We start from the raw sequence: 13,691 nt of genomic DNA, 5'->3' as shown, positions 1-13,691 counted from the left end.
GCCTCCCCAGGAGTGTTTAATCCAATGAAGAGGGACAGAAGATTCAGCAGGGTTGTTTCCTGGTATTGTTAGGGCGTCGGCCAGTGGCGGGGTGGGGCACTGGTCCACAGAACTCTCCGGAGGGAACAGGGCTAAGCTGCCTTCCTGAGACAGCTTCGGTTGTTCTTTTAATTGTGTTTTGATTGCACAAAGGACCTTTAAACAGCACTAAAGGCAATGTTTAAAAAGAAAGAAAAGCCACTGGACCCCATCCATCTTACACATCTGATGTGCTGGAAAGAGGCCTGGGCTTGGAGTCCAGCACACCAGGCTTGGCAGCCCTCTTTGCCGATTCCTGGCTGTACCGCCTCGGGCAGCCTGTTGACCCCCTCTCTCTGCCTTAGTTGCCTAACCTGTAAAGGGGAACAGTTTCTACCTCATGGGGATTTGGGGACAGTTGGGGAAGTAAGTGAGATCACGTATGTGGAAGCCGTTTGGCATAGTGTCTGGTGTATGGTGGATACTTAGCAAAGCTCCTTTTTTTTTTTAAAATCAAGGCAACTGTTTTCATTTTCTTGAAAATTTCAGAAAGCTTCTGCCAAGCCTTCATCAAGTCCAGATGAACATTTTGCACTTGTGATCATACTTTAAATTTAATTTTGCAGTCTGCTTGTACACTTACTGTATCCTAAGCACTTGTTTCAACATTTTCATGATTATTTCATAGTGGACGTGCCACTGAATCAATGTGTCATTATTTATGTAGCCATTCTTCTGCTATTGGATATTTTTCAGTGTTGCAAGTAATTCCGTATCGAATTCTGTATTCTATATTATTGTTGCTTTCATTGGTATCTCATTTGTATTTCTCCTACTGAAGGCTGAATATTCTTCCATGTTTACTTACTGCTTCTATTTCCTCACCTGACTTGCCTGCTCATGACCTTTGTCCGGACTTCTCTTAGCAATTCAGATATTTTTTATTGCTGTGTATGAGATCTTTACATAATATAGATATTAACCATTTGCCATTTTCCCCACTCCCTGGGGACAGTTTAATTTTAGTTGTTTTCTAATAGACAAACTTTAAGTGTTTCATCTATCATTCTTTGTGTTTGTGATTTCTTTGGTTGAGTTCATTGTTTAACCAACAAACACCATGTGTAAAAGAGGCACATGGAGAGGTGGGGGGAGGGAGTAAAGGACATCCCATCTCCTGATTTCCAGAAGGTCTCAAGTTGGGGATACAGACATGAACACAGTCACGATGTTGCCTCAGTAAGTGCCAGAACAGTAAGGGTTGCACCAGCACCAGCAGTGGACTGAACTCTCTCTGCGCCAGGCCCCGTTCTAAGAATTTGCATACACTCTCTCATTTAAGCCACACAACAACTCTGTGACTTAAATACTGTTATTATCCCCACTTGATAGATGAGGAGAACGACCCTCAGAATGATTACAAGACTTTTCCAAGCTCCAACGGCTAGTAAGAGCTGAAGCCAGTATTTGAAATCAGCCAGTCAGACTGTAGAGCTTGCCTTCTTAACCACCAGAGTAAACCAGCTCCCCAGGGCATCCCCAGACAGGTGATGGTGGTGAGGACAGCAGTGGTAGGGATGGGGCTGTACATCAAGGAAGGCCTCCAGGAGGAGGTGTCGAAACTGAGAAATGAAAGATGAAGACAACTTCACCCTCAGGCAAGGGGCTGTGGAGGAACGGGCATGCCATAAAGAAGGAGCAGCTTTTCCAAAGGCATGAAGCTGTGACCCCCCTGAGAGACTGTAATTTGGCCGGCAGCCTCAAAGTACAGGTGGTTCTTTCATTACCCACATTTTATTTATCTGTGTATTCATCACAGGCTCCATGTTAGGTGCTAGGGATACAGAGGTGAACAGGACATTCAAGATACCTGCCCCATGGAGCTTTCGTTCAAGGTGGGGGAAACAGACAAGAAAGATGTACTGAACATTTGTCATTCATCACTGCTTAACAGTTTAAAAAATTCCTTTCTATATGTTGATGAGCCCTTATATCTTGAGCTTCTCCTTCCCGAAGCAGAAGTCAGCCCCCCTTGAAGGGTACCGACGTGTGACCTACTTTCCTCCAATCACACTCACCCCCTGAGACCAACCAACCAGGAGATGGGCTATGTGTGGGAACAGCTACGCGTGGGGCACACCTTTTGCTGGCCTGGGTGGTGGCCAAGGCAGTACTGGTTCTGGGGTCTGTGACAGCAGAAGCAGCTCCCCCATCAGTCCAAGTTCTGAGATGTGCTTCTTGGAGATGCTCCTGAGCTGCATCTAGAGCTCAGTTCTCCATCATCCAATGAGCCTAACATCCCTAAGTAAATTCTCTTTCTACTTAAATTGGCCAGAGTGGACTCCACTGTCTGCAAGCAAGAATATTGTGAATATGCCGACAAACAAATAAATATGCACACCGGGGAAACCAGGGGGTTTGCCCAGGGTTCCCCAGTGGTGGAGCCGAGATCCGAACCCAGGAGAGTGAGAATCCAGAGCCAACATCTCCTCCTAGATGCCACTGGATCAGCACAACCTGCCTAGTGGGTTCAGTCCTACAGGGCTTGTTGGCCTCAGGTGACCAGCCAGTCTTCCATCTTTCATGTAGAAGAACACGATTTCCTCTCCCCTTGTCAGGGGCACCGTTTGCAGGTGGCTGGGAAGGAAGCCTTTGCATGTGGCGCCCTGGTCCCAGGCTCTTGATCTCTTGCAGCGACTGCTCTACTATCTTCCTGCCCTGAGGACTGCAAGGCGATGGGACTGTGTATTTTTGTTAATGTTACTGTCACGCAATTCTGTATCCATCTCATGGTCAGAAATAAGGGAGGGCTACAGCCTGACAGGGCCTGTTGCAGGAAGGGAAGAAGGGGAGAAACAACCCGGGTTGTGCGGCCTGGAGGTTGTGGGGCATCCGAGCCCCCCACGTTTGTGTCTTTGTGGAGAAGGAGGGCTCAATGCCCCTGGAAGCCAGCTGTTTGCCCTTGACCTCACTGTTCAGACTACTACTGCAGAAGGGAAAATGGGGACTCCTGCCCGCAATTCAGGATCTGCTTTAGCTAACTCAGCATCTTGTTCTGGGAGACAAGACAACTCGCCCAGAGCACTGAACTGACAGCAAGGGAAGTCGATTGCACACAAGTGGTCTATCCAGTGGCAGGGCCTGCCTGTTAGCAGCAAAAGACATGAGGTGTTTTTCTGCTGGATGCATTTCTTTGCATTTTCCAAAGCCGGTGGATCAATAGCTACAGATAGCTCAAATGAATTTCTGTCTCAGCTCCTCACACCCTCAGGTGGGAAGATGTGCCATTAGATAACTCAGGTTCCCATCAGGTTCCACTGCTGTCAGCGACTGCTGGCCATGGCCTCTCTAGACCCTCATGACAGCCTTGTAAGGTCAGAACTACTGTGCTTATTTCAGAGATATGGAAACCGAGGCTCAGAGAGGGGAGTCATTACCCAAAGTCCTAGAGCTGGTCCTTGGCTTCAATGCCCCTGTGCATGTAAGCTGTTTGTTATTACCATTGTCAGTTTCCCGGGCTAGGAGTAATAACGATCCTCAGAGAGGGAAAGTTGCCACCCCAAGGTCACAGAGCCAGTGAATGTCAGCTCTGGAGTTAGAAGCCAGCTTGTGGGATTGCAGAACCCTCTGCTAGGAGAGCTCGTCAGCCTGGGCTGGTCCAGCCTCCACATGCCTACCCTGGGAATAACGGAGAAAGGCCAGAGGCACTAAGATTTGTGTTTCTCTGAGCAGCCCCCAGAGGGAGAAGCTGGCTCCTTCCCCATCCACCGTACCAAGGGCATCAATTCCCGGCTCCAGAAGGACCTACTCCCCAAGGCTGCAGTTCTATTTTTAGCCTTGAATCCATCAATAAACAGAGCCTGGCAGAGCAGGCAACTTCTGGCTGCCTGATATTAGTAAGAAGAGAGACAGGGACCATTTATTAAGTATTTTCTGTGTGCTGGGCATTATGCGACATGCTTCACATGGATTATCTACTGAAATCTTTACAACATTCCTGTGAAATGACTACTATTATCATCATCATTTTATGAGTAAGGAAAATGAGGTTTGAAGAGGTTAGAGAATTCGCTTGAGGTCACATGGCTGATAAGCTGCAGAGTCAGGGTCCAAATGCAGATTACACCCAGGTTTGTGGGACTCTAAGTCCATGCTCTTTCCAACCTGGGAGTCTCCAGATAAGAAAGCCTGGCAGAGGGAACAGCACAGGCAAAGGCAGGGAAGTGTGAAGTGCAAGGCCTCTTTGGGGAACAGTGAATAGTCTAGTGAGATTTGGGTTGAGAAGGAAGATGAGGCCAAGGCCTAGAGCAGGGCAAGATTCTGTAAGATCTTGAATCCCAGGGGGTTCTGGATTCTGGATTCTGGAAAGATTGTGAGTGGAAGTGTGATATTGTTATGTATGAGCTTTAGAAGTAGAGGATGGATTTGAGGGAGAGACTGGGACTACTCCCACTACTAATAGTGGTAATAGCTTCCGTTTATTGAGCACCTACTATGTGTGTTAGGAGTATTAGGGGCATCTCATAAGTTATCACCTAATATACTTTGGAGGGCTCATTCAATGGTAGCTGTTTGGAGGCTATTATTATTTCTCTTTTACAGATGAGAAAACTGAGGTATTGAGAGGTCAAGTAACTGCCCAGGGCCACTGGGATTGGAATCCGAGTCTGGTTGATTGCAGAGACCTTGACGCTACCCTGACCAGATGGGAGGGCAAGTAATAAAAACAGTTTTAGGCAAAAGGACATTTATCTAAAGTCCAGGAATGAAGAAGATAAGGTAGTTTGCAAAGATCGTAGAGAGGCAGAATTTTTATTTTGTTTTGTTCTTTAAATAAGTTTATGCACACACACTAAGGACAACAGTTACGTCACTACGGTTACAAAGTTTTCTGGGGCCGGAACTGGCAGACAGACTCAACCAGGGGAAAGGGCATTGTTTCTGCAGGGCAGTGGCTGGGGAGGGAGGAAAGGGCAGGGTCCAAAGTTCAGGTGTGTCCAGCAGCTTCGAGGTCCCCCATGGTCAGAGGTGCAGCCGGGGCTCGGGATGTGGAAGCCCAGGAGCAAGAGGCAGGGGTGAGTGAAGGGGGATGGGTCAGTCTGAGTCTCCGCTGCATCTGATATCTGACATCAAAAGTCTCCAAGGAGACAGGAAATATACCCGTCCCCTGACACACATACAATAATGGAGGTACGTCAAATGTCAAAGGGACATAGGAGCCAATTGAAAGAGCTCCCGGTGACCAAAGCGGGACCAGTTTGAGTGACAAAAGAAATAAAGTAGCATTGGATTACAACCCAAAGTGTACAATAAATATCCATGAGTCCTTACGGATACAAATAAATGATTGAATAAATGATGTAAATAAATGATTAAGAAGAGACAAATGTCCCATGTGGAATTCCAAATAATTGATGTAGACATTCCGCCCTCAGGGAGGCGGAGCATAACCCCCCACTGCTTAAGTGTGGGCTGCACACAGTGACCGCCTTCCTGAGTACAATGGTGGGGGGCAGGGGGGCACAGAGTAACTTTTTCAGTGGAGAAATCTGGCAAACGCAACCTCGGCCAGGTGATCAAGGTCGACAGTGCTAAGTAGTCATGTTGATAACGACGTGTGTCCATCAGCAGACTTCGGCAGGGTGCCAGCAGCTTTGCATAAAAACAGGCATGTCCACCTGCAGCGACCACAGCCCGGGGTTACTGCTGACTGCGTCTGTCCACGACCCTGTGGGATGGGGATCAGGAGCCCTGGAGCATCTGGCCATTGATCGCCTCAGCTGCTAGGAGCTCAGAGGCACAGGAAATCCAGTCCCTTCAACCATGGCCCAGGTCTTAGAGGGGGAGCCGGGTTCAAGCAGCATCTTGGGAGGGCTCTGTCAGAGGCCCAGCAGTGCCCAGCAACCTTGACTGGGATCCCTGGCTACAGAGTTCACAGTGTCCAGTGGCATGACCTTGAGTCAGAGGAGCAAAAGTGCCTAGAGGAGGTCCCTGGGGCTGGGGTCCAGGCAGCTGGCAGCCTCAGCAGGGTCCTGAGATACAGTGGTATATCTCCACCTTCAGACGAGACCAAGCCTCAGGACGAGGAGCTGCATACTTGTGTTCTGGAGCCTCTTGCCTGGGGCCCAGAGGGTCTGCTTCTGGTTTTCCAGTTCATGAGTCAACAACCTGGAACATGTCCTTCAGCAAATCAGGGAACCTGGGGGGCGGAGCGATGTTGAGCCAGAGGCCCATCCAGGCCGGGCTCGGTGGAGGGTACAGCACGGTGATCTGTGAGCGAGCAGCCCCGCTGCCTTCTGCTGAAGATCTCTGGGGCTGGGGCGTGCAGTGCACAGCAGTACTGCTGCTGCTGGCTGGCAGGAGCTGGCCCGGAACTGGCCGTGCAGGGGGTACCTCTGGGGAAGCTTAGTTCCCAGTGACTTCTCCCTCCAGGGGCTCGCCTCCTGGCTGCTCAGTGTGGTCCAGATCAGTCCCTTCATTCCCTGGGTTCCACAGCTTGTGGAGCCAGGTGGAAGAAAGTGCACAAAGGCATCCATGGAAAATGAACTTCGTCCTCTCTGGCCCTCCCCAGCTGCTGGAGAAGCCAATTTACAAAAATCAGCTCATCTCAGGGAGTGAAGACTGAGCTTCCCCCTAGATGAATCCATAGTGGAATCCAGTGTGGTAGCCAGAGGGAAACAGCAGAGCCAAGGCCCAGCCTGTTGAGTAATTGACTGGAGGGAATCCTGCCAGATGAGAGCTGCCTGGTGCCCCAGGAAGGCCCCCAAACCTGGGAACTGCTGGGAAAAGCAGAGGGAGAGGTGGAATTGATAGACCTTATGGCTGATGAGAGGTAAGTCTGACTTCCAGGTTTCTGGCTGGGAGGACTCAGTGGATGGACCCCAGGACACTGGGAGGGGGATGTTGGAGGAGGACCAGGTGGGGCAGGAACCTAGCGTGGGCCACAGCGGCTGGCTAGAGGCTGGGAGTGGAGATGGCGCCTCTTGGGCAGGGAGGACAAAGCCCTTTGTGTCAGGACTCCACATCTACTCACTCAGCTGGTGCCCAGCCAGGAAGGCCCAGCCCCGGAGCCCTCAATCAGTGGCAACTTCCCTGCCATATGAGCAGCACCTCGGCCTCCTCCATCAGCACTCTGTCTCTCCCTGATTCTCAGGAGCCCCTTTGTTTCTTCGCATCTGGGCTCCAGGCCTCAGCTCTCCCCATCCCCTTCCCTTCCTCCGATGCATGGAATTTCCGGCCCTGCAGCCCACTCAGCCAAGTGTCACCTCCCAGCTTGCCAATCTAGACTGGGCCTCAGACACTTTGGGAGGGGGAAGGGAGGGAAAGAACCACCAAGTGTTGAGTAGCTACTGGTCTAGGTGCTCCTCACGTCACTCTGCCAGGTGCATTGCCGCCCTCTCACTAATGGCAGCCCTGGGATTTGAACCTACATCTGGCTGGCTCCAAAGTCAGTGCCCTTTGTGCAAGAGGAGAGAGCTGTACTGCCCACGTGCTCTAAATACTGAGGCAGCCCCTTGCTCCTGCATCTCCATCATCCCCTCTTCCCTGCTTCCTTCTCACTTGGCTGTAAACTCAATGCTCCCTTTTCTGGAAATCCTCTCCCCTTGACGTTGCAATCCTCTCCTTCCTTTTGCTATCAAACCGCCAACTTGGTTCCCTTCTGTCACCCCACCCCTTATCCCTCTGAGTTTTGACCAACTCAACCCTCACCCCTCACCCGCACACCCACCCCAGCCACTCCTGCTGGAGTCACCAATACCCCCCGGACTTCACGATGGGCCCTTTCTTTCTTTTTTTTCTTTTCCCCATTATGGTTTATTACAGGATATTGACTATAGTTCCCTGTGCTATACAGTAGGGCCCTGTTGTTTATTTTATATATAGTAGTTTGTATCTGCTAATCCCAAACTCCTAATTTATCCCTCCCCCACCCCCTTTCCCCTTTGGTAACCATAAGTTTGTTTTCTATGCGTGTGGGAGTCTGTTTCTGTTTCGTAAATAAGTTCATTTGTGTCATACTTTCAATTTCACATACAAGTGATATGCTGGGCCTTTTCTTAGTCTTTATATTTCCAGGTTCTTCTGTAGCAATTGACACTCTCTTTTTTAAAAATTATTATTTATTTTGGGCTGCGCCGGGTCTTAGTTGCGGCATGCAGACTCTGAGTTGCAGCATGCATGCGGGATCTAGTTCCCCGACCAGGGATCGAACCCGGGCCCGCTGCATTGGGAGCGCAGAGTCTTACCCACTGGACCACCAGGGAAATCCCAGGCAATTGACACTCTCAACAGATAAACTACTCCTTGAAAAAATAAAAGATTTGTTTTTCCTTAAAAATGTAAAGGAAATATATGCGCCCCCCCAAAATATTTATCGCAGGAAAGAAAGAAGAAGGAGAGAGAGAGAGAAAGAGAGAGAGAGGCAGGCTACTAAGAATTAGAAAGTGTTCATTAACCCAAATGAACTTATCTATGAAACAGAAACAGACTCTCAGACATAGAGAACAGACTTGTGGTTGCCAAGGGGGAGGGGGTTGGGGGAGGGATGGATTGGGAGTTTGGGATTAGCAGATGCAAACTATTATATATAGAATGGATAAACAACAAGGTCCTACTGTATAGCACAGGGAACTATATCCAATATCCCATGATAAAATATAATGGAAAAGAATATGAAAAAGAATGTATATATATGTATAAATGAGTCACTTTGCTGTACAGCAGAAATAAACACAACATTGTAAATATTTCAATAAAATAAAATAAAAGTAAAATAAGAAAAAAAGGAAGTGGTCATTAAGAAGTGAGAAAACGGGACTGTTAGGATGCAGAGTCATTGGGTTTCTCCCACGTTGGTGGTGAGAGTGTAAGTTGGCACAACTACTTAGGAACACAGTCGAGCATTAGTGTGTAAACTCCAACATTCACCCATTCTATCTAGTAGTCGCCTCTGGTGCCAGTGTCACATCCCCTTTGTTCACCCTTAAGCCACAGCTGTAATCCCCTTCCGCCCAGCTCAGGACTCATGTGTGCTGACAGCTCCCCACACAGCATAGGTACACGTTTTTCTGTTTTCTGCCCAGGGTTTTCTCCACTGGGTGGCTGGGGGTGGCAGCACTCAGCCCATCCACAAGCACAGCCTAGAAACGTAGGGAAGTTAACATCCCGGGGGCATCCCTTGATCAATGGGGCTCAGGAGCCTGCAGATAAATGCCCCTGCTGTCCATCCTTCAGGCCCACAATTCTGGGAACCAGCCCCTAGCAGTCACCTCAATATTTCTCCCTTATGTTGTATTTTCCTCCTTCCCTGTCTCACTCTCTCCTGCTTCCTGGCATGACTCCTCAAATAAATTATCAGCATCCCTTTTGTCTCAGGCTCTGCTTTAGGGGACCCAAACTAAGACAACTGTGACCCAGCAATTCCACTCCTATCTTCATATTCAAGAGATAATCTTACCATGTACATCAGGAGATACAAGAATGTTCCTGTTGGCACAAAAGCACTGGCAGGAGAACAGACACAGAAATTCTAGAATAACATACAATGGAGTATTATACAGCAGTCAAAATGAATGCAGTAAGGTTAAATGCAACAGTCTGGATGGAATTTAGCAACATAATTTTGAGTGATAAAAGTATATCACCAGGGGGACTTCCCTGGTGACACAGTGGTTAAGAATCTGCCTGCCAATGCAGGGGACACGGGTTCAAGCCCGGGTCAGGGAAGATCCCACATGCCGTGGAGCAACTAAGCCTGTGCGCCACAACTACTGAGCCTGTGCTCTAGAGCCCAAGAGCCACAACTACTGAAGCCCGCACGCCTAGAGCCTGTGCTGCACAACAAAGAGAAGCCACCACATTGAGAAGCCTGCGCACCACAACGAAGAGTAGCCCCCTCTCACCGCAACTAAAGAAAGCCCACGCGCGGCAACAAAGACCCAACCCAGCCAAAAATAATTAAATAAAATAAATTTATATATAAAAAAAGTATATCACCAGGGGCTTCCCTTGTGGCGCAGTGGTTAAGAATATGCCTGCCAGTGCAGGGGACACAGGTTCGAGCCCTGGTCTGGGAAGATCCCACATGCTGCGGAGCAACTAAGCCAGTGCGCCACAACTACTGAGCCCACGTGCCACAACTACGGAAGCCCGCGCCCCAGAGCCCGCGCTCCATAACAAGAGAAGCCACCACAGTGAGAAGCCTGCGCGCCGCAACGAAGAGTAGCCCCCACTCACTGTAACTAGAGAAAGCCCATGCGCAGCAACAAAGACCCAACGCAGACAAAAATAAATAAATTAATAAATTAAAAGTATATCACCAAATATCACACTCAACATGGTACCCTTTTTATAAAAATTGAATACTAGAAAAAAATATACTTTTGGGAAATAGATATAGATTTGATAAAACTACATAAAAAAGAAAGCAAGAGAACACTGAACACAGGATTCAAATTCACTTTGGGTGGATTGAAGTGTGGAGGACCAGACTGTAGATGCAAGTTCTTATCAGTGTTTTATTTTTCGTATTGGGCAGTGGCTCCATGGATTGTTTTATATTATTAAAATAAATACATAAATTCATAAGCAATTTAAGGGAGGCCTTGTATGGACCAGTGATGAGAATGTGTACTATATACTCAATGACTATGATAAACCTAATTATGTATTATATTATGTTTGTAACTTTTCTGGGAGCCTAAAATTATTCCAAGAGAAATGACTTATTAGCAGGGGGAAAAAAACCCTCCCAGGAACCAAAATACTCTTTCCTTGGAGTTGGACTTGAAGTTGAACTACCAGCTCTACTTCTCTCCAGATCTTGCATGATCCTAGGGAAGTTACTTCACCTACTTGAACCTCAGCTTTCCTCTTCTGTAAAAAGTGAATAATGATGCCTTATAGAGCTGATGAGAATATTAAATGAGATAATATACAGAAAGTCCTGACCCATAGCGAATGTTCAATAGATATTTTCTAAAGAAACCATCTGACGCCTGGATCCTGTCTGCATCCTCCCATGTGGTTACTCCATCTCTAGTTTCACTTCTATGGGTTTAATGCAAGAAGCATCCGAGAGGAAAAAAAAAAAAAAAAAAGTAAATCCTGGTGATAAATTGAAGTAAGTATTGACCATAAAAAAGTTAAAGAATAATTTTATACGTCTTCAAAGAAAGGGAAAAAAGGGTGAAATTAAAATAGCAAAGAAATGGAGATGTTTTAGGAGGGGTGAAACCATGTTAAAGGAAATTGTCTTACTCGGGAGAAGAACAAAAATGTCAATGTAGACTTTCTTGGATAAATATAAATGAAAGTTCATATGTTATAAATGTAAGGGTAACTGTTAAAGACTAGAAGTAGGAAAATATAATTTCCAATCTGGTGGAGGAAAATAAAGGGGGTAAGTATAATTTGACAAGTCCTAAAGAAGGCAAAAAGGAATAAAAAGAAAGCAGGGAATTCGCGATAAGAAAGCATAAAGAGCAATGGTAGAAATAATACCAAATATATCCATCGTCCCAATCATATGAATAGGTAAAACACACTAATGGGAGACAAAGAGGCTCTGATTGGATTTTTAAAGCCTAACTATATGCCGTTTACAAGACGAATAGTGAAAAGCAAAACTACACATAAAGGTTGAAAATAATAGAAAAATTACACCAGGTAAATACTGACTGAAAGGCAAAAATGTATTCACATTAATATCAGAAAAACTGAATTAAAGCAAAATAACATTAATAGGAAGAAAGAAGAACATTTGACACTGATGAAAGTTATAATCTACCAAAAAGATTTAAAATTATTTATGAATTTGTATGCACTTTAAAGAGTGTTTTGAGGTATATAAAGCAGGAACGTACTGAAGTAAAGGGAGAAATTGACAAGTCTACAATAATAGTGTGAGATTTAAAAACACACCTCTCAGAAATTGATAGATCAAGTAGATGAAAAATTAATATATTATAGAGGAAAATGTGGAAGGACTCACTCGGCATCTATTCCCACACCCCAGTGTGCAGAGGATGGAAAGCTAAAAACTGTTTCCCAGAGTCTCTCAGAGCTAGTGTTCCAGATGTGGATTAGTTTCCACCACTTGGTGCCACAGTGCAAGATCTAGAAGGTGGATGAGAGGCAGAGATCATTGTCCTTTTCCTTGGGCTGTTATTGCTTACAAGCACAATCCTAGAGCCATCGAGTTTTTCTGTGTCAATGACTGGCCTCTGGTTCTGTGAATGTTAGGAAGCAGTGTCAGTGTTGGCAGTGCTTGTGTCCCACTCTTTGGCTTGTTACAACAGTGTATCGTAAACGTGGTTCTAGGGATAGATAGCATCCCAGAGACCCAACCTCAAGTGCACTCCTACAGCCCTTCCAATGACTCCGTAAAAACTTAATGTTCATTTTGCTTAAAATACCTGGAGTGGTTTCTCTGTCTTGTGCACTGAACGCTGATTTCTACAGATTCAGATTGCTATAGATTACTATGGATTTGAAAACGTGGTTATAAACCTTTAATATATAAAGAGGCAAGAAAAGCTTACACCATTAAACTGAGAGTTTACATTATTTCAAGCACACAAATATTTTAAAATTTTATTTTATTTTATTTTTATTTATTTGTTTATTTTTGGTTGCATTGGGTCTTTGTTTAGGTGCACGGGCTTCTCATTGCCGTGGCTTCTCTTGCTTCGGAGCACAGGCTTTAGGCGTGTGGGCTTCAGTAGTTGTGGCACTCGGGCTCAGTAGTTGAAGCACACAACAAATATTAACGGCTCACAAAGGAAATCTTAAACATTTCTCAAAGTCAACATTATATACCGCTTTATCTCATCACAATGCAGTAAAATTACATTTATTTTCAATAATAACAGGTAGCTTTAATTTTTTCATTTATTTGAACCCTAATGCACCCATAAACTTCTAAATTATCCATGAATAAGAGAGTAAATTATAACAAATTATAAAATTCTTATAGCTGAATGACGAAAAAGCATCACCATTACCTATGAGGGCTTGTAGGATGCAGCTAAAGATGTACTTAGAGAAGAATGTATAGCATTAAATGAATTAATTATGCATAAAAATAGTTTTTAAAATGAGCTGAAGGTTCAGGTTAAGAAGGAATTAAAAGAACAATAGTAAACCAAAGGAAGTTGAAGAAATCAAGTAATGAAAGAAAGAGCAGAAGATAAGGAAGTAGAAAATATAATGACAATGGAAATTCCCTGGCGGTCCAGTGGTTAGGACTCGGCACTTTTGCTGCTGGGGCCCAGGTTCAATCCCTGGTTGGGGAACTAAGATCCCACAAGCTGTGTGGTGCGGCCAAAAAAAAAAAAAAAAAAATATATATATATATATATATATATATATATATATATATGAATAAATATATGTATGTATATATATAATGACAATAACAACAAAAAAACAGAGATAACAAACAAAACAAAAGTCTAATTCTTTGAAAAACACCCTAGAAAGACTGATCAGGAGAGAGAGAAAGAGAACAAGCCCAAATAAACATTACTAGGAATGAAAAGGGGAATATAACTCTGATACAACAGAGATCTTTTGAATCATGGAATACTATGGACAACTTTGTGCCATTAAATTTGAAAACCTTGATAAAATGGACAAATTTTAGGAAAATATAAATTACTAAAATTGTTTCA

General features: G+C 45.4%; 1 non-coding gene across 1 annotated transcript; it reads left to right on the top strand.

Annotated features, from left to right (window-relative positions):
• The first annotated feature begins 13,241 nt into the window (after positions 1-13,241).
• TRNAK-UUU (transfer RNA lysine (anticodon UUU)) lies at positions 13,242-13,313 on the top strand. Its single transcript has one exon. It is a non-coding gene; the product is annotated as a tRNA-Lys (tRNA).
• The last annotated feature ends 378 nt before the right edge of the window (positions 13,314-13,691 follow it).

Source organism: Eschrichtius robustus, chromosome 3 (assembly GCF_028021215.1).
Source record: "Eschrichtius robustus isolate mEscRob2 chromosome 3, mEscRob2.pri, whole genome shotgun sequence".
Classification (NCBI taxonomy): Eukaryota; Metazoa; Chordata; class Mammalia; order Artiodactyla; family Eschrichtiidae; genus Eschrichtius; species Eschrichtius robustus.
Note: the sequence above shows the minus strand (reverse complement) of the source record. Positions and strands in the feature narration are given on the sequence as shown.